Below are 24,033 nucleotides of genomic sequence, written 5' to 3' on the forward strand. Positions count from 1 at the left end.
TGTTGGCCAAAACATTTATGATTCAAAATATTCTTTGCTGGTTTTACGTAATAATATAATTTTCTCAAAAACTGAATTTCGGGTTTTAGAAATGCTGTTGCCAAAACAGACACCAGAACTCAACCAGCTGGTATAAAAGTAATATTTTCCAATAAAAAGACAGAAAATACATGCAGCAGGAAAGCTTGTGATTTCTTTCCAAAAGTCATTCTGCATTCCTCGTGTGTTATTGCCTGCTTTTTTTATTATTATTATTTGAGAGAGCAAATAGAATTGAAAGTACTTTTATCCCAGTGAGTTTGGTTCACACCAACAAGGGATTTCTGCCCTCGCCGTATTAGTCAATCTGCAAGTTAGGTGGCGGGGGCAGGGATGGGAGATACATCCTTAATTGACAATTAAAGCCACACTCGGCCTCATCCTCTCAAGCTGATCCTTCTAATAATAACACAGTGGAGAAATGAATCGGCTATATAATGATTTGGGTCGAGGAAGGACCTCTGCAAAGGATGCGGCTTCCAGCACAAACACATTTCATTAAAGTGTTATTACTTGCAAGTTGATTGCATGCCGGTTTCAAAGGTAAACTCGTATATTGTTGTTTCTGAAGGGACAGCGCTCATATTTTTCGATTTCAAGACATTATTGAGCATGTTTACTGAGTTCAGTCACACTGAAGGCAGAAAAAGGTGAAAAAAGCACTTTTTTGAAAAGGAAGCGACTGTTTGACTTCAGAAATTGTTTTCAGGAGGTCAGAAACACAGACTAAAAAGTGCCTCTCCTCTCAGTGACACATGAGACTGCAGAGTCATTGCATGCTCCCACCACTGGAAATGAGACTGCGTGGAAACTGAATGTGTTTGTCTGCATCAGGATGAAGAACAGGATGAAATATTCTACAATAACACAGCTGGAAGCACCGCCTTCCACTGGCGCTGAATGAAAAACTCAATGGTCCATTACTCCGTCAAATATGAAGAGGAGTTAATGACGTCATAGCTTGGATTCAGAAAACAGCTTCCACTACTAAATAATGCTACGTGTAATGCTGTTCTGAATTGCATTTTGCTCCTCTGTGGTGAAGATTGTACTTTGCATGAGGCAAGATGTAAGATATTTTTAAATGCAGTTCTCTCTAAAATATACAGTTAAAGAAATCTCTAAATGTAACAGAATGACAAACTAAAAAATAAATACAAAAGCCTATGTGATATAGACAAACATATTTTTCAGTAATAAGCAAATGGTTTGGTAAGATGATAACGTATATCGATATGGACGTTCAGCCTTTTTAAATCTGCTTTGGATTTAGTTTGTTAGATATAACCATAGTCCTAGATTTATTTTCCTACACATTTACAAACTACTAAAGATGTGTGATTGAACTTAAAATAAATTCCTGTTGGACTGCATTAGTATTAGACTGGGTAAAAACGGCACATTATTCTACGCTTTGCTTAATCCAGAGACAAAACAGTTACTCAGTGGAGGTATGAACTAATTTTAGATTTAAACATTTATCCATTTACTACCTTTTGGCCAAAGATGTATGTGATGTGCCAATTGGATGCTTTGAAGTTTACTAGAATTTGCCTCTACTATGAAGAGATCCGAACAAGATAGCTGTTAACGTTAAATCAATATTTGGAAGCATGACCAACATGGACTGAAAGGCTTTGTTCTCTTCCTCTGCTGCTATTAGTAAAACTACAAAAAATTTCATAAAATTGACATCATCATTCACAACATTTCCTTCTGTTCTCTGATTGGCCCAGTAGAAATTCTTCGGGAGAAATCCAAGTGAATGGGAGAAAGCACCAACCGAGCACTGTAGGAAGATGAGAATTGACCAGAATTGCACAGGAAATATATGGGTACATAATAAACCTTAACTCGGACATGACTACATGTTCATTTGGATCTGATGACTGAGAAGGGAAGTGATTGATCGGCTTTGATACTTTCCTTCTGATCAGCCTGGATGCATCTTAAAACCAAGAGTGAACAGCATCTTAAGGACAAACTTCTGCTTACAAAGTGCTGTTAGATGCGATCCAAATTGGTCTCTTATTGGCACAACACTGTTTGTGTCTGAAAAAATTATAAACTTTGGTCTGAATAGTTACAATAGTCAGAAAATGAGTAAAAAAGCAACCAACCAAGGTCCCCCAAAAATATTACAACCTCCAGAAAGTATTACCATTACAAGAATGTCTACTCAATGATAGCTAAATATAAAGAAAAAATGGCAATATGATAACCTTCTGCCTCTTATTGTTTGGTTTTGCAATTCAGTAGATTTATTGGGCTGCTGCAGTGACAATAAAATTATATATTTTACTTGAAAAACGGATGATCTGAACAAAATATAAACCTTATTCAATGTCAAATTATCAGTCAACATGAATTAAAATCCGTTTTTCAACATTTTTAGGCCTTTTCTGCATTGATTGATGTTAAAACACACTGCTTCAGCAAATATTGCTGGAGCTTCTGGTCTTATTTATGGTGAAATGAGCTTCAGTCTTGTTTTTCCCATTTCTGAAGGTGGTTATTACAGCCGTGTCTTGTTGTGGCTTTTTGTGTATCTGCCCTGAGCCGGACGATGAGTGATTGGCAGGAGGTGATTGAAGTCCTGATGGAAAAGGACAAAGAAAGAATAGCATCCTACATTTTTCTGAGAGCGGCCTTGTGTAAAGGTGAAAGAAACTGTGCAAACCGGAAAGATTCGGCCTCTAACAACATCTCCAGAGAGCCTGTCTTTTATAGTAGCAACGCATGATAATCTGTCTGATGTGGACTTATTTTGAGTAGCTTGACCCTCCCTAAAGAGATCTGCATTCCCTTCACCTGGAAGTTTCATGGTGAAAGTCCATCCCATTACAATATTAATGACCACGGTGAAGGATAATGTGTGATGGATCACCAATCATCCTGCCTCCAAATGGCATTGGCAAGAGTTGGGCACATAAATAATAAAGTGATTTAGATGCAAAATCCATCGTAAGCGGATTACAAACGCAGTGGCACTGCAATCAATCGTCATTTTGGGCCAACAGGATGCATAGCAAGCAGGATTCTGAGAGTAAACTATACGAGTAAGCAGCAGAGGAATGAGCAGAGACAGATAGTGGCAGAAAATTCAAGGAGTATGCAACTGAATGGCGTATATAGTCACACTTACTACCTCATTATTTTTCAAGAACAAGCTTTTAAAGCAAATCCTTGCACAAAGAATTACAAACCTGGCGTGACAAACATAATGACTTTTCAAAATCTTTTGGAAAAATCTTGCTTTAATTAATTTGAGTATTAAATAAAAGAGCTGTCAAAAATTAGATCAAGGTTTTTTCACAAAGGATTGATTTTAAGCTGCTAAAACCCTTAGAGTAAATACATCCTTTGACTTTTGTTTTCTATAAATGTGGTTATGTATTTTCTGTTCACATAGTATCATTTTATACCACAATCAACCAGGTTATGTTACCTTCAGTAGTTATAAAAATGCTGTATAAATAAAAGAAAGACCGCTATATCTGATGCCTTAAAATTGGCCTTTATCTCTCTAAGAAGCCCCTTTCTGATACTCCCACATCAGTGCTACTCCATGATAGAAGTTGGACTGAGAATTAGTTTGCATGATAAGCTCAGCAGATGCTCAGTTACAGGTGTTTAGTAATTGCTGCTGCTAGTCTGGAGGAGTTGAATGGGGGAGGTGCGCATGAGGTGGGAGCTCCAAGAAGTAGCTTAGTGGAAATAGATGACACTTTACATTAACCCTTTGCATCTACATCACTTAATCATTGGAGGCTCCATGATGGACGTCGGAAACGAGGGGCGGGACTATTAAACAGAGCGACTGAAATTGTTTTCCTAAGTAGTTTTTTCCAGTTTATTCATGGCTTCTACTTGTTTGAGTTGAGCTAATTTGTCTGTGAACGTAACACACCTGGTTGGGGCTCATAGACGGCGGTGTTTACAAAAGTTGGAAACAACTAGCTTAGAAACCGACCCATACCTCCTCCATCCTGAGGTGTTGATTAAATTGCAGACTGACTGAATTCACATCACTTGATTTATATCATGTCATGAACACCGTTTCCCCTTAAACCAGTGCAACCTTAAAAACGTACAAAAGACCAGATGCTAACCAGTTTTTTCCATTCATGCTAGGCCTACATGTTGGTGTGGCATTGTCTCCATGGTTACCAATGGTTAGACGCTTACCTTCTCCATAATGCGATATTTGGTATTTTTCTAATCATACTTACTTAAAAAGTATATGAATGTTAGTCTTCTTATAAAAAATGTTAGCTGCTAATCCGTGGTTACACCGAGGGCTGCCAGTCATTATGATTAACGGCTGCTTTCCATCACCGCCGTATTTCTCCTCATTAAAAGTTATAAAATAAAATGACAAGTTGGGTTTGCGTCCTTGCAGACATTGAGGTTTAACGAAAACTTGGTCCACAACATAGCAAGAGACTGACATAATAGAAGTTATCGCAGCTACATGTGACTTCATGTGGTTTTTGTAGTTTTGTCGTCTTTGTTTAAAACTCTGTGAAACCAACAGTGTAAAAATCAGACTGGATGTTGCTTTGTTTTCAGACCTGAGAACAAAGCTGGTTTTGTGCTGAACTCCACCTCTAACATTCAACAGGCTTTCATGTGTCTGATTTGCCTTGTGAAAAAGATATTGATTTGGCCCCATCTCCTTCAGTATGACACCAAATTCAGTTGTAAAATGATTGCAAGATGAAAAGACAGTTTAAAAGAAACGGCTACTTACCTAGACAAATATTAGGCAGTTGAGGCAGCAAAGAAAAATGCAGCACCTCGGTATAAAACTCCTGTGACTCAGTGAATAAATATCACAGGCTTAACATTGCGTGAGCGCCACAGCCCGGGGGGATTTCTTCTTTAATGTCGATCCAGCCCAATCCTCCTTCGTCTTCTCCACCTGGCTGTTGTAAGTCTTTCCATTTTCACCAGCAGCATTCACAGGCTCGCTCCCCGCTTTGATATTTGTGCGGATAATTCAAAGGGTGTCTACAATGGCTGCACACTTCACTAACTTAACTTTGAGTGCCAGTTTTTTGAAGCATGAACAGCCGTGAGTGAGAGTCCCTGTGGGCGTTGCAGCGAGATGGGCCAATTCCTCCTGATCTGCTGGACTGAGCCGTGCCAAAGCTAACCCCACGAGGAAGTCTCGGTATCTTTCATGTCCCTTCCTTTGCCTCCGAGGCCATAGGAATATTTAATGCATCTGAGCATGTGTGTGCAGGAAGCCATGCGAGAATTCAGCTTTGTGCCTCATTCGATTAAAGAAAAGAACTACTCCCCACAAATTGCTATATCAATATGTAATCTATTTCTTCTCCTTCCGCTCTTAGTCCCTCTTGCTATCTTTCTGTGTCCTTGTGGGTGATTAGAATGCACCCTGGTTGTCTGTCTGCTTCCTCATTAATCACGCTCTGAAGGAGAGGCCCAGACGTTGAATGCACAGTTAGCCTGACCCGGTCCTTAACAAAAGCCTCTAGATATAACACCAGGTATTGAGTTGCACACAGGCTCATGGTCATGCCAAACCAAAGCTTATTTTTCTGCTATGACGATCAAGCTTGCTATAACGGTTTGCTATTTACCTCGGCTGCAAAATGCTTTTTTTTTCTTCTGTTTTTTTCAGTCTCGGCTTCATACATACTGGCAAAATGCTTTGCTGGGGCCAGAGCCACTGTGTGGACTGGAAGTGAGATGGATTACCGTGTGGATTTTGGCATCAGACACTGCGGCTAATTCTCTGATTAGAAACCGAGGTTTCAACAGTAGAGAAACACTGAGCTGTGAGTCAGAGTCGACTCTACGGGCTCTACAGGCTCTGGAGGTCTGGGTGTTTGTTTCAGCTGCATTTTCTGTGTGCAGATTCATCTAAACCATGTAATGGAGATATACTTAGAATAATTCAAGTATAACTTGACTAACAACTATGTATGAATCTATTTTTATCAGAATTAAGGGTGTATTCACTAGGAAAGCCTTCAATCTGCTTGTTTGGTCCAGACCAAAAGAAGACTTTTTTTTTGGTTGGTTTCTTTCACATTTTGCCTTTTTGCAAGCAGACTATGTCTTGCTAACAAAGCTAAGCGGTTGATGATTATTGCTTATTATTGCCATTGCTTACTGAATTTATGTTGTACACATTTGTGCTGTTATTCAAATTCAAACCAAAAACACTTCATTGATCCCAAAGGGGAATTAAATGTTGCTATAACTCATATTAATTCAAAATTCTTAAAAAGGTACAACTGCAGTACTGTTTTGAATGACAAGAGCAGCTCGATCAAGGAAAGTTTTTAATGTTTTTAACTTTGGAATGACACCAGCAACGAATGGGGAGCCTCCCCTGTCATCATGGAAGAATAATATAATGATAAGATAATTTATATAGCTATTTTCATCCTCTGTTTTGTACTGTAAAGTATTTATTTTTCATTTAGCTTTACCAATTTTGATTATTTTTTCTTTCAAATGCTCGGAAGCAAAGCCGGTAAGGCAGCAGTGAGCTGAGATTGTGCAGCCTCTCACTAACTGCACTGGCTGCCACTCGATGAGAGCATGTTCCTCCTGTCTGTACGTCGCCAATAAAATGGTTAAAAAACATTTAATATATAAACTGATTTTCCATAATTTAGCTTATGTATATAATGTACAGTGGTTTTCGTCACCAACTGTGTGTGTAAAGTGATTCGTGTGCTGAGGAGCGATCAGAAACGGCAGAGAACAGATTCGAGGTGAGGCAGGCAGTTCTCTTGCCTCATGGCAGGGGGCGCTCATGATCCCAGACATTGTGACTCCACAACTGCAGAGTAAGACACAGTAACCGCTAGCTAGCCATACAGTAAATAAGTGAAGCTCCATGCAACGAGTCTACGTGAAGCTGGGCCGATACGGAGAGCGGGGAAAAAAGTGGTTTTGAGTTGTACTTCAACGGGTTTCCCCTTTGCTCTGCAGCATAGCACTAAATTAATAATATCTATATTTCCAAGTTTCATTGAGTTAACGGAATTATTCTACCATGGCAGCACGACTATGGGTGGTATGTGAAAGTATAGTCTTTTTGGCTTTCAATGTTGTCCGCATGCGCGAAATTTCTGTATGTAAACAATAACATGCAGAGTGTCTTATGATTTTGATTAAGTCAGTGCCTCACCAGCCATGAACCTCACTGCACGTCACTGGTCCTAAAACCTTATAAATGTTCTTGTAATGTTCCTATGTCATTGACTTTCTCATCTGTTCTTGAATTTCTTCATCTCCAGACATAATATGTTGCTTTTTGAGATATTTTACGCAAGATTCAATGTAAGTGATTTCTTGATTTTACAGCTCTGATAGTAAAGCGCGAAACTAAACTCAGTTGCCTCATGATTCAACAAGAGGAGTGATTACTTTTCCCACAGGGCCAGGTTGGTTTGGGTAGCATTTTTTTTACTCTGGCTGTCTTTGATATTAAAAATTTGTTGAGGCACAAGTGAAGGTGATAAAGTTGTTGTATGAAGTTCACAGCTAGGTCCTTTCATGATGCATCACTTTTCATTCGTGTCCTAATATCTTCCAGCTGACCAGCTCGCCACCTCAGATTTCAGGGAAATTCATCTTTCCTTTAACCGACTGAGGTATTTTTCTAGTTGATAGCAGTTGCTAAATAGGCCTGCGGGGGCCCACTCTGAGCTGGGTGGTGTAGATGGCCTGAAACAGGATTAACATTGAGACTAACAAGCATCCTGCAAGCGTTCATTAATATTACATCTATCTGTAGAAGCAAAGGAGAGGAAGACGACGAGCTTGGAGAGGCGTTGAGCCGACGAGGGATCTCAGAGCTGTATAATTCTCATCTCTGCATAATCAAAGATGCTGGTGTGCTGTTGAGAGTTCAGGTTCACAACCGGGGCTTACTGATGCAGCCGGATGAAGGAGTCACAGCCTGATTGAGCCGGACTTCTATGCAATCAAAGCAATATCGAACAGCAGACATGAATTTGGGCAACGACTGGATAACGTAATTGAAATAAGCACATTAACATAAGAGTTATGCATTCGCGGGGACTTTATCTACGAGTCTCAGCGATGTGCATTGAAAGTAATGAGTTTTTTACGTTGGATTAGTGTTCTTCACTCGGGCATGCTGGGAGATAATACTTCAGTAAGTCGGTTGTGTTTGTGGCAGGTGATATGATGAAGACCTCTGTGGTGCAACCTTTACTCAAAGCCTCACTAAATGAGCATCCTCATAATGGGCCCGAGACATGGAAAATCTGCCCTTTAACACTTCATACAAGTCGAAGGGGGTTCGTCGTGTCTTTCTCTTAATTTATATGTTGACGCACAGGATGTGAAGGAGGAACCCGGGCGTTTGAAACAAGGAGCGTACAGTGCATGAGTGATGATTTGTGACTTGTGATTACACATGCAGCGGCAATTACTGGGGCCCTGGAGCATTTCTGGGGACGCCAGGGCCCAAAGCCCAGACCCTCTGACTCTTTGCCTTTATCTTAAAGAGCACAACTTAAGAATCAGTGAGGATCAAATCAGGGCTAACAGAATAAAATGAAAAACGGCCCATAACCTCGCCCAGAGCGGTATCATGCTCCTTCATGTGTTTACTTCCCAAATTTCCTTGTTTGACTTTGCACTGATTCTCCCTCCATGTCTTTGCTCTCTCGCTCTCTCAGTTGCTGACTTCCAGCCTTTTCTTATTCCCTCATACTAATTACACTGCAGAGATGAGGACTGGTGACTTAGGGAATCCACTTCCTGCTGCAGGAAATCCAGATTCAGGGTGTTTCAGTGTTTTCATATATATCACACCAGGTTTGATGCCTGCAGTTTTTCTACATCAGGAAAACTGTCTCTACCACTTTTGAACAGAATCCAGCAAAATCTCTGCACATTTTGTTGCATTACGACACAAAACCTTAATGTATTTCAAATTTTATTGGGATTTTATGTGATAGAGCAACAGAAAGTAGTGCTTAATTCACACCAGCCATGTTTAGTCCACATTAGTCAAACTCTAGTTTGTCTGGGGAGCTGTGAATCTAACTCTGATATGAACGCAAGAGCACCTAAAAACCTTGGTGTCAGTTCAAATAAAGTGAACTCTTGTAGAGTTTGAATGCATTTGTGAACAACAGCACCGGAGACCACTTCAAAAGAAGGAAGCTAACTATAGCGCACTGCATTCTGGGTAAATGCAACAAAAGCAAACGCGAGAGTGTGGCACTTGCAGTCGAAATGGGTTGTGATCTTTTACCAAAGACGAAAGAGAAATCCTACATTCGCTGAAATATGACACCATTACATTTTCTGAAGGAAGAAGTTGTGCTTCTTCCATCTTGTGTTCACTTCATAAACAACTTCTTTGTGTTGTTTCTGTTTCCTTCAGCAGTTTTTGGTACAGCGCCACCACAGGCCAGGGGAGAACAGGTTTTTCAAAAGGTTTGATTCATTTGACATTAACCAAGAAATCATGATCTGACATAAATTTGTTATAAAAATATTACTGATTAAACTTTAAAAATTATGTAGCTTTATGTTACTAAAGCTAAAGTTTAATCAGTAATATTTTTATAACAAATTTTTGTCAGATCATGATTTCTTGGTTAATGCCAAGTTGTCATAACAAAGACATTTTGAATAATGTCAACTTTGTATTAAAAGTGTCATGATTTACCGAATGACACTTTATGACAACAGTCATAAATATTCATGAAGACTTACTCATGTTCATGACAGGTGTTACGTCATGTTTATGACGGTGTTATGACAGTCTTATTTACAACCTGTCAAATAAAGTGTTACCAAATACATTCATGCTTTTGGTTTCCTCATAACAATCCCAAAAAGTTTAATAGTCCTGGTGCATTAGAGTCACCCAAAGCTAAGAGAAAACCTCTACAGAAGCAGAGCAAGTAGACAAATGGCTACCTGCCCTACTGAGAAGAGCTGTAAGTAATGGAGATAATTTTCTCACCTTATTTCCTGATAAATAACAACCAGAACTTCACTAGTTAAATACAGTTTTGCAGCCTCCTCCTATTTCTATTAAAATCTTATCTGGAAGCTTAAAAGTATTACGCTCAACTCAGCCTCTTGTGGTTTATCAACCTCCTTTCTGCGACTGTAGGGATTTAATTAGTGACATCACTCAGAAGGGGGGGATGATGACTTCCACCTATACTGACCTCTTTGTAAAAAAAGTGTCCAGAATATTTTGCATAATCTCTGCAGATTTGATTAAGACACTGAACTGTCTGCTGACTCGCTGAGACTTGCCTCAGATAAGAGTTGAGTTGCTGGAACCAAAGACGTCCTTATTAGTAATAAGCGCAGAGAGACGGGGAGAGCAGCACACAGATGTTGGCTGTTGTGTCTCAGAGGGGAAACGGACAAGCGGCAGCTTTACGGATGCAGATAGCAGCTGGTTAGAGGAGCAGTCCTGACCTTGGCCAATCCTTGTAGCTCGTTCACACTTCTTTAATACGCTGCGACAAAGAAGGTGGGAAACAGGTTTCAAAGCTAATTATGAAGTGGGTATTTTGTGCATCATAAATCCTTAAATTGATGGACACTCCAAAACAAAGTGATTTAAAGTGGATTATTGCGAAACCTAAGCACCGTATGGGTTCCTGGATCTAAAGTGTGTCACCGTTTGCTTAGTAGCCCACCTGTGTGACAGAACTATTAATGAGCTCTGTCTGGATTTATGGGCCTCATCTAACTGAGGAGGATGGGCTGTCTTTGTGCTGCCTGTCCTGTCAAGTGAAATTTGAGGCCCGGCCGAGACGAGCGCCTGTTATCATAAAAAAGGCAAATTCATCAGGTATTAATTTGTGTTGAAATGATGGGTCAAGACAGCCGCAGTTGGATGTGAGCTACATGAGTCTCATTGAGGCAGAAGCGTTTTGTTTGGGAAGGCTGGCCTTGAATGTGTGGTCACATACTGCCACCCTGTGGTGGTTGCTAGTTATTACAGCCCTGCACAGATTGTAATTTTATTCATTGAGAGTCTTATATTTGGGTTTTTCTGTTATTTTGAGTTTTAACACAGTTTGCAAAAGCCTGGAATTTGATTTTAGTATTTTCTGGTTTGTGTTTCCACTCATATCTTCCTTGTGTCTTTTTTTTTTCCTTTACATTTTTCCTACTTTTTGTGGAGTTTCTTCCTTCCTTACATATGTCCTACTTTTCTTTTTCCTGTTCTTTTTTCTACTTATACTTTCTTTGTCTTTCTTTGCATTTGCATTTCCTTCCTTGTGTCCTTCCTACCTACCTGCCTTTCTCAAGTCCTTTTTTCCTTCTTTGTACTCAACTTCCTTTTTTTCTTCATGTTTTCCTCCTTTTCTTCTTTGCTTGGTTAATGTCTAACCTTTCCCTTTATTTCTTTTCCTTTCTACTTTATTTTTTTACTTTATAGTACTTTATGCACTATTTTCTGAAATATTTATACAATATATTACATATAATAGTGATTACAGTATTACCTCAAAACTTGTAGTTCCTATTTTACATTCAAAAGTGATATAACTGCTTCAGTTATATTGAATCAACTAAAATTAGCATATTTCATAAAAAATATGTTTATTTTTCGGCTTCATTTTCCTACATCGAAAAAAAAATAAAGTGCTGTTTTGGAAAAAGAAACAATAATAACCCTAGTTAAATCAGGGATTTAGTTATTTAAAATGATAAACTTTTAATAGAATTTTGTTTAAGACTACTTAAGCTACTGTAAGGAAGTCAAACGCATAAAAATACAATTAAAATCTCCTATTTAGGTTTTCTCATTTTAATACTTTAATAATAAACAAACATGAATGAATAACTCCAATACAAATGATGCTACTACTATTACTACCTTCCAACTCTCTTCCTGCTAGTATATTACTGTTCTTTTATGTTAACTTTATGCATAAACCAGTACAGCTGATAATACTACTGTACAGCCGGGAAAAGAAGTTTCTACTTCTAACTTGTGCTTTTATAGAACATTGTTTTGCATCTCATATTCTAACAAATATTGATGAACTTCTCTCTCTTTGACTCTCACTGCAGATCTCAGGATCATTTGTGAACTTCATTGTCCATGAGGAATCCTGCATGACTTCATCTGTCAACCTGTCCATCACCACTGCAAACAAAATGGGGCCCATGGCTGCTGCAGACGTATTCACAGCCATGAAACCATGAATCCATGAATCCATGAAACCATGTGACGCTCCCACCACACACCTCACTGCTGTCTTCCTCCTGACCTTGTGCATGTCTTGCACCGCACCTCCCAGCCGTCCATCACTTTATATATATATAGATATACAGTAGATGCATTTATATCTATAAATATGCATGGGAAAAAACTAAGAGTACTTTTAATTTATCAGCTCTCTGGTTTTACTCTTTATACGTGTATATATGTTTGAGCAAAATTAAAATTGTTTTTTATTCTATGAACTACTGACATGTCTCTGAAATTCCAAGCAAAATTTTTTTATTTATTTGCAGAAAATGAGAAATGGTCAAAATAATAGCTTTCAGACCTAATAAAAAAAATATAATAATAATAATAATAATAATAAAAGACGAAAACAAGTTCATATTCATTTAGACACAACAATACTAATGTGACCTACATATGTACAGTATATATACATTAGGGCAATTGTAGTTGAAAATATTTTTAGGTTGTTGTTAATCTTGTTAATCTCAGATACTGGAGGTCAGAGAGAGAAATGAAGTGAGATCCATCAGCCTCGCTCTTTCTTTTCACGGCCGTTTGCTTAAAATCATTCAGCAGGCAACACTTCTGTGTCTTCTAGCTCCATTACTTCCTGGAAACGTTACTGTACGCGTATTGGATTTATCTAACCCCAGCCACCCCGTGCGGCTTCTATTACTTCTGCTGAGTGGATGAACGACCGCGACACCGATAGCGTCAGAGCTGACTTAGATTTGGCAGGCGGTAATGCTTGTGTGAATCCCAATTGCAGCTACAAAAATGTGCATTTCCTGGGAAAAGACAATGTGAATGTTGTAAGCTGAATATTTTTAGTGAAAATTGCAGAAGCATTTGAAGTCGACGGCAGAAAACATGCAGAACTGTAAGAAATATGGAGAAGCAATAGAATAAAGCAAAAGCCTGTGAAACATAAACACTGGAGATAAACTGTAAGAGGAGTGAAAACTTTCGGTCAATGCAAAAATCCAAAGAATATTAGAAATGTGTGCAGAACACTGTTTACAAATCGGTAAGGTCACAACAGTTTATGAGCTAAAGTGTGCTAAAAAGCTAACGCTAGTTGTAGGTCAAGACAACTAGGATCTTGACCTACAATAACATACTCCATGCAGTATAAAAACATCTATGTTAAAGCTAAAATTAGCTAAAAAGCTAAAGCAAGCTAAAATAATAATGATAGCAGCTAGGTTAGCACTAACATAGTGACCTACAGTAATACTGTATATTCCATGCAGAAATGTAATAAGCAGAAACATAAAAAAAAGTAAAATAGTCTTCAATCTTCTTTTGAAGCTAAACTTTCTGATATTCTGAAGAATATAAACAGTAAGAAAAAATATTTTTAAATCATCTAGTACAGAGCAGGTTATAACCTGAAATTAGCTAAAGAACATTATAGATTATGCTGTGGGTCACTACTGTGTTTCATAACATTAAATTGTTAAAATAGCAATGTATAAAATGTTAGCTGAAAGCTAATGTTATATTAAATGTTGTTAATAGTATGTTGTGTAACATTGACTAAATTTAATAGGTTTTCATGAAATGTAGTCAATATGATGTTAGCTAAAATTTTAGCCCACGTGACATCACTCGGACGAGGGCTGGAAGGTGGGTTGGAATTGGTTCTAAACCAAGAACCAATGGTCCATGTTTTATGAAACTGTTTTAAAGTGAAAGAAAGAAAACTGTGCATAGTTGTTAGTGAAGGTCTGTGGTTTTATTCCAGTGTCAGAAAATCCATGTTTGATCCAGAAATCAGAAAAAAAACATATTTTTTACAGTCAGAAAGACTTAATGGAAAAGTACAGTTGCTCAGATTTTATACATCACTGGATGTTTATGTATTTTTTATTATTATTTTGCTCACTTTTTGGGGAATAAAAATATATAAAGAAAAAAATAAACAAAAAGATTAAAAATATTTTAATCTATATTATTTTGTTTCACTTACAGAAAACTAATGCTGTGCGGGGGAAAATGGCCACACTTAGAAAATTTATATTTGTAATAAATAAATTAATAATAATAATAATAATAATAATAATTGACTTGCCTTTCAGTGGTTCTGTAGACTTCATGTCCTTTTAGAAAACTTCCTCACACAACGTTATAATTTGTTTCCACATTTTCTGTTCACAAAAATCATTATTTAGAATCTCAGACTAAGAAGAATTGCCCTCCGAGTCACATTATGTTTTTCCACAGGGAAACAGGAAGTCTTTGCAGTTGAGAATTTTCCCTCAGGTTGATCAGATGTGATGTTTCTCTTTAGGCTAAATTTGAACAGGGTATATAGACTTAAATGTATTAGTCATTATGACACTTGTAGCTGTTTTTTATGTACATGCATCTTCAGATTTTCATTTTAAATCTCGATGTAGTGAACATTTTTGTTAAAATGGAGACAGAATTGCCTTTTTTATATATTTTCTCAATAAATCTTTGGTTAAGGGGTAATGTTGTCATAGTAACAGATGAGAAGCTGAGATAAAACATGGAAATATGTAACATCCTATGTACTAAACCCTAAAAAATTTTAAAAGCAAAACGCAAGATAGTTTTTCACACAATTTTGTCATCAAGATCTGCAGGAGCTCTTTTTTTTAAGCTACTTTCACTGTCATGCTTTGTTTTGACCACTAGGGTGTGCTCTTGTACAGGTTTTGGTTGCAGTTAGCATCTGAGCCGGAGTAATCCTCCCATTAAAACCTTGGGGCGATATTTCGTGTAGCTTCAGCTCAGACAGGGATCTTATTAGTAGCTCTTGTGTTGCATAAGCCTTTATTTGTCCTTGTAGCTCTGCAGATTTTTGCTGCATCAACTCCAGCATAAAATATCGCATGCAACTGAACCAGAGGCCCATCCAAGTCTATCAAAATGGAGCCAAATTTCACTGTTTACAGGAAGCACCAGGACATTTATGACACAGATGGGCTTGAAAATTGGCTGATGAGTTGCCTGGCCTCTGTAAGCGTGATGTGAACAAATACTGACAGTTTGCTATCGGCTTCAGCAGTTGATATGTTTGTAATTACTTAGAGCCAAAAGCAGCGGCTGTCAAATGAGCTAAGAAGATCTGCAAGTCGCAGGCTGACATGATTCGATGGCTAGAGCAACTTGTATCTATCATGGAGAAAATCTTCCCCCTGGGCGTCGTCTGTTTCCCTTTATCTCCTGCATAAATTAGGCTCTTTTCTTTCTCTAAAAAGGCATTTTAATGCTGGTTGTGCTGTTTGAGAATGCAAAGCAATTGAGATTCAGAGCAGCCTGAAGTTTGTGTGTATGTTGTGTAGCTCTTTGTGCTGGAGTCGGGTAATGATGTGCTGCAGGAGTTCAGAGATGGCTTATTGTTTCAGAAATTATATTAAAGCCGCATGTGTGCTTATCTACATCAGTCATAACTCAATATAATTCTCAGCTGTTATGAAATTAGCTAAATGGGAAGTAGTTAATGCAGTTATGTGGGAAAATTGCAGCTCTTCATATTAAGCATATTCCACACTTGGTATAAATGTATTTAGAAAAAATAAACCTTATAATAAATCTGCTTCATGCAACAGCGTTATCCCTCATCAAAAATAAGCTGAAGATTTAGTTTTTACTTATTTATACGTAGTTTTAAAGTTGATTAGAGACTGTTGGAGGTATCTTAGTTGTAATCAATGTCCCAAAGACAAGTTAGTCTTCAAAATGGAAAAGACAAGAGAGCATGCTATTCAGAATGTGTTTGTTTTCATGAATCAGGAAAAATGTTCAAATTTCACTAATGATTTTTCCTGATGGATTCTTGAAGAGAAATCGGCCCACAGCATCACATTTATTTCCACATTCTCATTTTTTGCATCAAAAGGTTTATGCTTATGCAAGTTTAGTCTGAAGCAAAGTGAAATGAATCTGTGTCACATCTTATTTATACCACAAAGAAACAGCTAAATTAAAGCTCCAAGTAACTCTGATTACAAAATAAAAGATGAGGTTTACATTTAGAAAAAACTTAAGTTACAGATATTTTACAGATCGTTTTAGTTATTTTGACCATTTCTCATTTTCTGCAAATAAATACTATATTTTTGCTTGGAATTTTGGAAACATGTTGTCAGTAGTTCACAGAATAAAAGGACCAATGTTCATTTTACTTAAACATATAGCTCTAAAAAGTAAAATCAGAGAAACTGATGGTTTTAAGTGGTCTCTCAATTTTTTTCCAGAGCTGTATAAATAAACTCTTTATTGATCCCGATGGAAATTGTGTAAATTGACAGGATGCACTAATCTATAATGGACAGCAGGTGTCCCCACTTCACTAATAAAAGCACTTCTATTCCACTATTGATTGATTCTGAATGTAGCATGTTCAAACGATGCCAGTTGTAGTTAAAAATTATGTTTTTAGCCAAGATTCACAGCATAAAGGAGACAATGTTTACCAAAAATCCCTTTGACCTCTAGCCCAATGCACGGAGCTGTAATCATATTCTCTCCATTCTGTGGGATTTCATTCTTTCTTGGCTTTAAAGCCAGAAAAGTTAGAAGGAGACTTTCTCATTCGGGTGTGATGTGAGAGCCAAAGCAGTTTTAGAGTTATTGATCGAATCCCAGCTACGGCCAAATGCTTGGCTTTAACTCCACCACACATCTAATCTTGTTCCAACCAAAAACAATTGTTGGTATTCAGTACACAACGCAATAATGTGATATAGTGGAATAAATTACACAAATTCAGCCTGCTTTTGTCCATTCATCTCCTTGGCAACACAGTCTACCTCTGCAAGCAAAATGAGATGCGCTTTTTTTAGTGATGTGCTGGAGGTTATTATTAAATCACTTTTATCCCAGTGACATTGTTTGCACATTGGTGCGATAATAAGACTGGTGTTCCAGCTGGCAGTGGTTGAAACCTTGTGTTGAGTCATATTTTAAAGATTGTGGTTTAATCGAAGCAGCATTGTTGTAAAATTCTGGTCCATGTTCAAATGTCGTCAGCATCTTGAACAATATAAATGGTATTAAGAGCTACTCTGAAAGATAATAGGCTTTTATTATATTTTTATAAGTAGTTTGTCTTCATTACTAACATTACCATTAGTTGCTGTGAAGACAAACTGTTTTATGTCCAACTCTGGTGTTTTTATAGTATAAAGGCACTGATTAACTGGCTATCTAATTTAATAAATTAGTTGTAATCAACTTTTGACAAAGCTGATTACAACACATTGATGGATGGACAGGAAAGATTTGTGGAGTTGTTGGATACTGTAAAAAAAATTTTTTTGGTTCATATCCTACTTAATAATAAATCAGAAGAACAAAACTCATGTGGGGTTCCCCACGGCTCCATTCTCAGGCCACTTTGTTTTACACTTGCAGTTGAAACCAGAGGTTTACATACCCCAAATAAAAATATGCACACCTTTTTTTCTCACTTTCTGAAGTTAAATCAGACCAAAACATTTCATTTTAGGTTAAGCAGAATAACCAAAGTTGTTTCTTTTTGCTAAATGCCACAATACTTAGAGAACACATGTCAGAAATTTACATACATTTGGTCAGTATCTGGGATAATTTTTCTGGATTTTCAACCAAGCTATAACTCATAGAGTTGTGAAACTCCCTAAATCCTGTTCATTCTTGGATACTGTGTCCAGACTCCTGGAAATGTGATGTAAATTGGTTTAAATAACTGTTCGGCAAGAGGCTGTGTCCCAGAGATAAACAAAGAGTAGGTGTGAAATGTGTGAATACACGGCAGGGGAAAAAAATACCATCAGAAAATCCTGTCTGAATCTGGTAAGAGAGTGTAATTATTCTCAGAGGAAAAACAGTCCTGAAGAAAAGCCACTTAGTAAGGAAGAAGCTATTACTCCAAAACTAACACATAAAACCAGATGGCAGTTTGCAAATGCAAAAGACATGTCCTCTGGTCTGTTGAAACTAAAATGAATGTTTTGGCCATAAACCATTGCTACATTTAGAGGGGAAAAGAGGAGGAAGCTGAAAATGAACAACCCCTTTCTGACTGTGAAGTAGGGGCATTAAAAACGTTGTGTTGCTGCAGGAGGGACTGGTGCACTTCATAAAACAGATGCCTAAGGAAAGGAGATAATGCGGAAACATTGAAACAGCCTGGAATTTAACTTTCATTACAGTTGAATCTTCCAAACAGACAAAGAAAACATGAGAAACCTGGAAATTTTGTTACAAATTTGTAAGGATTATAAAGAAAATATGTGCAATCATAAAACTCCAATATCTCAATCCAATCTGCAAGACAATCCAAGCCAATGTAATAAACTGACTCAGATACACCAGTGACATCAATTAATCAGTCAATCAATCAACCAGGTTTATTTATGTAGCACATTTCAGCAAAAGGCAGTTCAAAGTGCTTTACATCATACGAACACAAAAATAAGAAGTCATAAAAATAACATAAAGGGGAATGGGCAAAAAATCCAGCCAAATATTGTAAATAAGGTGTGATAATTCCTCTTAATCTAGTACAGTTTTAAAATAAGTCCTTCCTAATATAGACAAATATAGGGATATGTAAACTTATAAATATGAACCACAGAAAAATAATAAGATTTATTTTAATCCCACCTGATCTAAAATAGACCAAACATTTTTTTAGTTTGATTTGATGTCAGTTTTTAAGATCTTGATTAGAGAAAAAAAAATCTTGATTATTATAAAATTTATTTTCGATTATCCAATTGATATTACCCTCCGCTTTTGTCTGAACTTTATTAATGTACCAGAAATCGATGTCACATAGCTGACAGCAGGGGTATTTTTAACCTAATACTCTCTTTCTTTGGACCATGAATGGCGCTGCGGATTTGTCCGCGGAGGAGACGCTCTGACTGTACCCCGGGTCCGCCCCTCTCCCCGGTCACATCATGGTACGATCCGCGCTGAAGAAGCGCCCTCAGTTCCTCCGTCTGGCAGTCTGAGAGGCTGATTCACGGCACACTTCTGCCCCGGAAAGTCTCGCCGCACGCCGCGCTCTCGTCTCCTCCCTGCGTCTTGTTGTTGCCTGTCTGTGAAAAGCGCAAAGCTGGACCGGTACATAATGACCATGTACAAGGGGAAGCGTCGCAACCATCGCTGTAAGTTTGCACAGCATCCTGAGCGGACAGGTGATAATAACACTGGGGACATTTTCTCGGCGCTGCTTTGCTTTGCTTAGAAGCTGCAAACTGCTTCAGGAGACAAATATGAGTTGCTACTGTGTCTGTGTAATACATTGATCTGCACTGAAATATTTTTGCTGCAGCCTATATTGCACTTGCTTCTGCTTTTGTTGGTTTCATGCGCTAATTAAGACTATGGAGGGATAAACAATTACTTCTGTTTTGCAGTTGCATTCAAAAACTGCAAACACTGCATGATCTTTGGAGGGATGGAAAGTATTTAGGCGGTTAGTGAGCATAAATGTCTGCTTATGTGCATTATTTTTCATCCAAATTATTCCAGTTATATTTTGTAGCTTTTCATGTGGGATATTTTAGGGTTAATGCCTTCAAATTTTCACATTCATAGTATGATAATTTCTTTAAAGGATAACTGTGGTTTTGCTTGACAAAAGAAAATTGAATCTGCAGAAATGGACCCTGCTTTACCTCTTTCTGGTTCTGCACACATTTGAACAATACACAGAGGAGTAAGTGTTAAGAGAGAACAAAGGCAAAAACATTCAGGTGTTTTCAAACAGAAGAGGCAGAGACACAGGAAACCTGTGCAGAGTCAGATTGATAAAAAGCTGTTTCCAGCTGCTTTTTAGGATTCAAAATTATCAGTTTGCTTTTAATTTCATGTTTATCTTTGCAAATTGCATATAGTCTAGTAAATTCACAGCTTAACTGATTCAGCATCATATGCAGCTTGTTTAATACTCAGCCCATCCAATACTCAGAAGATATATATATTTATATATATATACAGAAATTGCAGGGAGAGCATGTTGAAGGATGAGCAATGTCAAGCTGGGTGAGATGATCAAAAAGTTGCTGTTGCTGCCGCGGTGTTGCTGTAACTGATGAATGAAAATGTGTTCTTAGGGAGAGGAGTGTGTTTTCTTTCTTTTTGGCTTGTTTATCCGGCTGTACTGAACATTCCCCTAAAGCAGTCAGCAACTTTAAGAATGCATCAGCATGAAACTTTAAAGGGCAAATGTGACCATTTTCACAACTTTTTATTTTCAGTTGTATCCAGACTGAGATTTATATTCATTTCTATTTCCAAAGTTGTTAAATATGATTTTTTAAGGAATAAAAATTAGATGAAAATTCCCCAGAATTAATGATGGAACACTGAAATTGGGCATCAGTGCATAAGATTGGCCACCCAGTAGAACAGTAGTGATGTGGAAGTCTCCAGGTTGAGTGAAATTAATGGGTGGAAGATTTAAATGATGATTTCTCTAGTGAGGAGGAGGATGTCAGGAGAAATGTTATATAAAAGCAGCAGGAAACAAAAAAAAGCCTCCAACCAGGGATTTAAAATCACTGTGGTGAACACAGACTCTATTTAAGTCTGTAAGTGAACATCGACAAAAAATACAAAACACTGAAGTTCAAGCAGCAATCAGACGGATGTTGTGATTTCTGCTCCTGTTCTGACCAGCATTTTTATATTAGCAAGTCATGCTACATGAAACTAGCTGAAAGCCTCACTGATCTACACATAATCAGTCTGTTCATTAGTGATAAGAGTATAACTGCAGCAGAATAGAGAATCTGTCATATAATTTCACTCCAACTTTAATGTTAAAAGTCTGCCACTGGTTTTCTCATATCGTTTGTTTCTTGTTTTATCTGCTACACGTAGAGCTGCATACTATTTAATCACACTCATAGCCATTCATATCACAACTGCAAAGAACTGCTTGGATCCTATGGTGGGTCAGCAATGCAAAGTTTTGCATATCAATATTAAATTTGTCACTCAATGTAAAGCTCATATTGTACTCTATGAAATAAAAAGCAAAAATTGAATATAATTAATATTGTTGCAATTTTCAGCAATTCACACCTATATATTTTCCTGATATTGTGCAGATCTGCTTGGAGCGCAGCGAGAATGCTGATTTATAAACTGTTGTTCAATAGATTAAGACGCTGAGAAATAAACAAGTTTCAACTGGAGCAAATAATTGAGTGAAAACATGCAGAAGGAATGCTTGGAGTGAGTGAGTCTTTAGTTATTAAAGCAATCAATAGATGACAGCAGATGTTTTGTGGTGAGACACAAAGCAACACATTTTCTTATCTGAGAGACTTTATAGTTATAACCAAACCCAGAGGTTGTTCTAATGGTCTGGCTGTTGACTCTGGTACAACTATCTGTGGTTGCCATAAACGTTCTTCTTTCCCGTTTAGCTTTAGGTTGTGTCTGTCATTGAATAATTTAAATATTTACTAGAGAGAGACCATTTTTGCTGGATGAGGAAAACTTTTCCAGCAAATAAAAGCGGTTACCCAACATTTTTTTTCTGTACTTATTTAAAAAACGCTGATTTAATTTAACGCTAACTGTAGCAGGATACCTGTCTTCCAAAACATTCCACATTTTTCTCATCAGCCCACAGCATATTTTCCCAAAAGTCTTAGGGATGATGAGGATTACTTTGGCAAATTTGAGATATTCCTTTGTGGTGATGAAGCAGAAAAAAATAATAGCATACCCTGCTGTCAATGAAAAGGAGGCAGTTGTTTTGTATCTGTTCTTAATCGAGGCATGCTTTGTTACTTTTTGAGATCTTTTAGTCTACTTCATGTTGTCAGACAGGTTCTATTTAAGTAATTTCTTGATTCTATTGGTTTAGGAGTAAAGCCTGAGCTACAATGGAATGGGTTTGATCAAATTATATTCATATGTCAGAATGGCCTAGACCTTAATCTAACTGGAATCCTGAGCAGGATTACTGTTGCAACAACACATTATCAGTAGGATAAAACTAACCTGTCTCACGTTGGTCTAAACCCAGCTCACGTTCCCTATTAGTGGGTGAACAATCCAACGCTTGGTGAATTCTGCTTCACAGTGATAGGAAGAGACGACATCAAAAAGGACCAAAAGGCAATGTCACTATGAATGCTTGGCCGCCACGAGCCAGTTATCCCTGTGGTAACTTTTCTGACACCTCCTGCTTTCAAGATTTGAAAATTGATGTTTACAGACGTTTTCCATTCACTGTAACTGAGCTTGAGCTATATAGCCAAGAACAACTAACAAAAATGTAAGTCTCTAGTTGTGCAAAGCTGTATGTGTAGAGAAAGCTGGTTGAACTAAGTTGAATAGATGCCAGACTTTGCTTGAAAACTTTGGAGCTATGTCACAAGCACAACCAAAGGCTTATATTTGGAAAAATGTTTTCAAGACCATTTTTAATAAAAAATATTAACTTAGTAACTTTAGATGCTTGTGGTTGGCAGCACAGGCCAAATGATTTTACGCGTATGTACAGACTAGCTGGTCTAAAATGTCTGGGCAAGCTGCTAGATTTCCAGACATATTTCCTCTGGGACAGTTTTTCTGTGTTTTCAGAGTTTGTATGTGACACTGTGCTGTCTGTCTCCACAGACTACACTTCTTTGCCCAGAAATTCAGCGTGCATGTCCGTGAGAAGGCATGCTAATCAGGCGCAACACAGTCCATGCTGCAGCAGTTTGAGGGGGCAGCTCTACTTCCCTTTAATAAGCCACCAGCAATTCCAGGATTTAATCCGTTCCGAACATTTTAGTTCTCGCATAAGATGCAAGTTGCAGCTACTTAAAAAAAAAGTCCAGCTGTGCCAAAAATCTGACTCCCTCTTTTCGGTTCAGTTCTGCACAAGCCGAAGGCAGCACACTTCTGTCTGTGCTGGAAATATGATTTCATCTATCTGTCAGAGAAGACCTAATGTGCCTCCCTTGTCGATGATGAAATAATGTGACAGAGCTGTCACAAGATGTTGCTCCCGAAGAGCCCTAGTCTTTCCCACCAACAGCATCATCAAGGCTCTTTGGACCACCGGCTGCCAGGACATCAAGTAGTGACACAGAAAGATGGAGAATTAATGAGAAACAGACATCTGTCTATCTGTCTGTCTGTCTACATGAAAGAGTTAGCTTCCTCACAATGAAAACTACTATACTCGGTTTGTTTTGGCTAAATGTCATTTTTATGTCTTGTTTCCCACCACTAACCTTCCTCTCCATACTGCATTCATCTGCCCTGAGTTTTCTGCTTTTTAGTTGCTACATCTGAGATATTTAAATGTAGTATTTTCCAGGTTTGTATTAGTAAGGAAAACAGTCAATGGTGCATGAAAAACGGCTTGTATTTCCAGACTTTAGTTTGTCTAAAACAGGCCAGTCTTTAAAAAATTTAAACCTCCGTCTTAAAGGTGACCTGTTGTGCTAAAACAAAATCACCAAGTGTGCTAGAGCTCCTCTTGGGTTGCTAGGTGACGGGCAGTACTCTGCTTTGGTTGCTAGGTGACGGGCAGAGCTGCGCTGGGGTTGCTAGGTTACGGTGCTGGGCCTGCGATTTGTGACTTTACATTCCGGAGGTTTTTGAAACTGGTCATTTTTCAGACACCAAAAAACATGAACTGATTGCCAAACACCAGCTGGGTGTTTTGTCATGTTTTACAAATAGTTAAGACCCAAATGGAAGTACAAAAATGTGCAAAATGTAAATCTTTCATAGCAGGTTCCCTTAAAATGATTTTATCAAACATAAATGAA

The 24,033-nt window shown here is 37.8% G+C and overlaps 1 protein-coding gene and 1 long non-coding RNA gene across 6 annotated transcripts in view; one reads left to right on the forward strand and one right to left on the reverse strand.

The window, feature by feature from the left end:
- LOC114137037 (RNA-binding Raly-like protein) overlaps nucleotides 1-24,033 on the forward strand; it is a 113,586-nt gene that overhangs the window by 59,049 nt on the left and 30,504 nt on the right. The window lies entirely within an intron of this gene.
- LOC114137038 (uncharacterized) lies at nucleotides 1,678-23,932 on the reverse strand. The gene is made up of 3 exons (XR_003593925.1): nucleotides 22,228-23,932; nucleotides 7,672-7,674; nucleotides 1,678-1,687 (listed from the first exon to the last, which is right to left on the reverse strand). It is a non-coding gene; the product is annotated as an uncharacterized LOC114137038 (long non-coding RNA).

This window comes from Xiphophorus couchianus, chromosome 21 (assembly GCF_001444195.1).
Source record: "Xiphophorus couchianus chromosome 21, X_couchianus-1.0, whole genome shotgun sequence".
Taxonomy (NCBI): Eukaryota; Metazoa; Chordata; class Actinopteri; order Cyprinodontiformes; family Poeciliidae; genus Xiphophorus; species Xiphophorus couchianus.